The sequence below is a fragment of the Primulina huaijiensis genome, chromosome 17 (genome assembly GCF_012295235.1).
Source record: "Primulina huaijiensis isolate GDHJ02 chromosome 17, ASM1229523v2, whole genome shotgun sequence".
In the NCBI taxonomy this organism is placed as follows: Eukaryota; Viridiplantae; Streptophyta; class Magnoliopsida; order Lamiales; family Gesneriaceae; genus Primulina; species Primulina huaijiensis.
In genome coordinates, this window is record NC_133322.1 from 15,825,191 (window position 1) to 15,828,928 (window position 3,738).

The following is a 3,738-nucleotide window of genomic DNA, read 5'->3' on the forward strand; positions in this document are numbered from 1 at the left end:
TCGACCAAAAAATCGCAGTAATTAAAATGACATCAAATTTTGAGTTTTTGATCCAAAAACGTTTCAAAAATCGATCCAACAAATTTCCGCTCAAACTTTGTACATCATATATGGATTTTTACGCATAATAAACATCACAACACATAATATGACGAGATCGACGTAGGAATAATAGAATATACATGCTTTTAATCTTTAAAGTTACCGAAAGGACGACACCGATGCGGTGAAGATGCGAAGGTTGATTTGGAACGATTTGTGGTTCGATTTTCTTGAAAAAACCCAACGAAAATTTACTGGAAAATTGGAGAGGGAGGGGGCGGCTGCTCTTGCTTATAGAACCCTACGTTTTTTATCTCAAATTTAAAACAAGGCAAATGAAAATGTGAGTGTGTGTGTGTGTCGTGTATAAGTGTGTGTGTGCATTTTTTGTAGTTAATTAGGGGAGAATTTTGCTTAATAAAATAATTAACAAGGTAATTAAAATACTAACTCCCTACTCACCTCTAATAAAATTCCTTAATTAAGAATAAAATACACATGTGCTAAACTTTAAAAGTTTAAAATCTTAAAATCACCTAATACTAAATAAATCATTTAAAATGCCTCAATCCTAACTTAAATAAAATACCACATTTTAAAATCTCCCAAAAATCGTCGTCGGTCACTTTTTCTCGATCCCGCTCGAATAATCGTCTGAAACATAAAACTCAAGAAAACATTTAACGTGCATCACATAAACATAAATAATTTAAAATAATGCAATTTCATAAATCATGCATATCAAAAAAATCATTTAAAACTTAAATAAATAATTTAGCAACTTAATTAAGTGCATGAGTTTTACGTGTACTGATTTTTGGGCTCTACAATTCATCTTCTAAATTATATTAGAAAATTTATAAGAGATTTAACGTTCAGATCAAAAACCAAAAGATGGCTCAAACCGTGAATCAAAATTGAGGAGGCCGAAATTTTGGAGTAATATGGCATGGGGATTTTCTAAAATTGCATGAGTGTGGAGGCTAGGATTTTTTGTCCCCTTTTAAATAAGGAGTCTATAACCTAGTTTCCTTAATTGTAGGTTTATATTTCTATAATTAAACACTAATGAGCTTGAGTAATTTTGACTAGTCCAACTAGTTTAATTAATATATCAAAGTCCATTAAGGACTTTAATTAATTAACATGTTGGACTTGTACTCCTACATGCGTATTATATATACTCTCATTATATTTAATTTAATCTTTCATAAACTCAAAATTTGACTTTAATATTTTAAACTATCCATTTTCATAAATTCAACTCTTTGAATTTATTCTTTCCAAATTTTAATTATCATAAATTCAACTCTTTGAATTTACTGTCTCATAATTTTATATAAATTCAACTCATTGAATTTATTGTCTTAACGGTAACAAATGATCCAGTGTTTGTGTGACTCTCAATCTCAAAGGATACAACTAGCCATAGGTTCTCAACTCTTTATAATTCTGGACATTGTCCTTTAGTTGGGCTTACCAATATTTGCCCCATTCATTGTACCAACATTTGATCATGAGAATGTGAAAAATAATTTTCTGATTAAACCCATCGAATCATGGTAAGAGCGTCTAGTAGCATCATCCCATGAGTCCCTAGGTATCACTGATAGTACCTGCAAGAACCAATCAGTTATGATTAACATACATTACACTCCTTTCATCTCATATATCGTGATAGATTCTGCAACCGTTGGTTCATCGACGGTTGCATATTAGATTCGATAGCTATGTGATACATTCATGAAATATTCATAGTGTTATCCCTTGCACAACTAAAGAATCCTAGTCCCTAATGTATACTACTACTTCGTTAGATTACATAGGATATCCAAACTTTTATGTGAGCGGTGAATTCTTGACTACAATGCACTGCCTCCTACACATGTCGTAATTAAACCTAACCTCACCACCTCATGACCCTCGCGGAGTCGGTAACGAGTCAAAGCAAAGTCGTAGTATGTCTCCTCAGTGACCCCGAACTTCTCGATTATGACTTTTACTTATTTTTCTTGAGTCGAACATATCCCGAACTATCATATAAGCTTAAATTTGACTTCTAATATTTTTCTTATACGTAAACCCGAGCCTTTCGATTTAATTACTTAATAGTTAAACCGTAAAGCGTTTTGAACCCGAATAAATTCAAAACTTAATATTTTCTTCCCAAATTTTAAACTTAATTTTCATCCCTAAACTATCCCTGTGAGTCATGAACCATCCCCTGTGAACCATGGTTCAAGCCCCATCTCTTTTCGTAGCCATTTTCGAACTCTTCTTCCATTCTTAAGCCACGCCCTTCCAAAAACCTAAGCCACCCTCCAGCCACCTTGGACCAGACCACGCCCAGACCCTAGCCTACCCTCATGGACCCTACCAGAATAAGCCTAGAACGCGCGCCCCAGCTCCTTCGCACCCTGCAGCCTATCCGGACACTCCTACGATTTCCCTAGGTTCTGTGGCTGCATTAATCCGTCCATCAACGAGTCCAGCCATGCTAGGAATTTTCCTAGATCTAGGACGCGGCTTGCACAGGGCCCTAACCAAGCCTGCTCGAGCTCTGATGTAGGCTCCCTCTTGCCCGAACCCTTGCCCCCAAAACTCCATAGAATTGTCTAGAAAGCCCTAGGCTCCTATTTCCTTAACCGTACAAAGTTCCAGCCATAATCCTACCTTTATTTGACAGTTTACTCGTCCTTTAAAAGTCTCATATCGGCAATGTACCCTTTTGGAATCATAACACGACTTAAACAACGTAAAAACACAAAAAACTTTGAAAATAATCCAAAAAGTTATATTATTTGATCAATATAATTTTAATGCTTCAAAACATAAAACAAACATATTATATTTTGAATGGCGCAAAAAGAAAGATTTAAAAACGTGTCTTTGTGTTTGAAACGCTCGTAATACGAATATCGAAGCGGTAGAACGTCGGTGACGAACGGACGACGATTTCTACATTTTTTTCTCGTCAAAACCCCATCGAAAACCCACCTTGGGATACAAGGGAGTCGAGTGATCGTTGTTAGAAAGAATAACGATAAAGAAAATCGAAGAACCAAGAAAAAAAATTCGATAACTTCTGAAACGACCCTCTATCTTTTAACTTTAAAATTCTACTAATTTTTTTTCCATTAATTCGAAAACCAACAATTAAAAATAACTTAACATTTCTATAAATAAAAATAATTTAACAATTTAAATCTCAAGTGCATAAAATCTTTAAAATCGTCAATTACGGAAATTCAACTTCTACCTTTAACATGATCAAAACTAACTTCAAAATAAAGCATAAAATCTCTAATAAAATCCTCAACAAAAATCCTTTAAAGCTTTTAACTAACAAGCTAATACAGAAAATAAAATCCCCCGGGAGTGTACTACCAGACTCGATCCACTCAAGCGTCAACGCCTCTCTCAATAACATCATCATCTACAACATTCAAACCTAGTGAGTATAATGACTCAACACATTCTAAACAGGAGTGACAAATAATACATAAACAAGCACATGCATTAAAATCATATTTTTCCTTAAAATAAACTTGTAAGCATAAATAAATCATAAATCGTAAAATCATTTAATCTTAAAGTTTTGCATCATTTATCATTTTGGGTGAAGTTTGATCCTTGAAAGTGACTAGCTTTTTATCAAATGGAAATACGATCGTCGGACTCTCTCTGGGGCCTTGT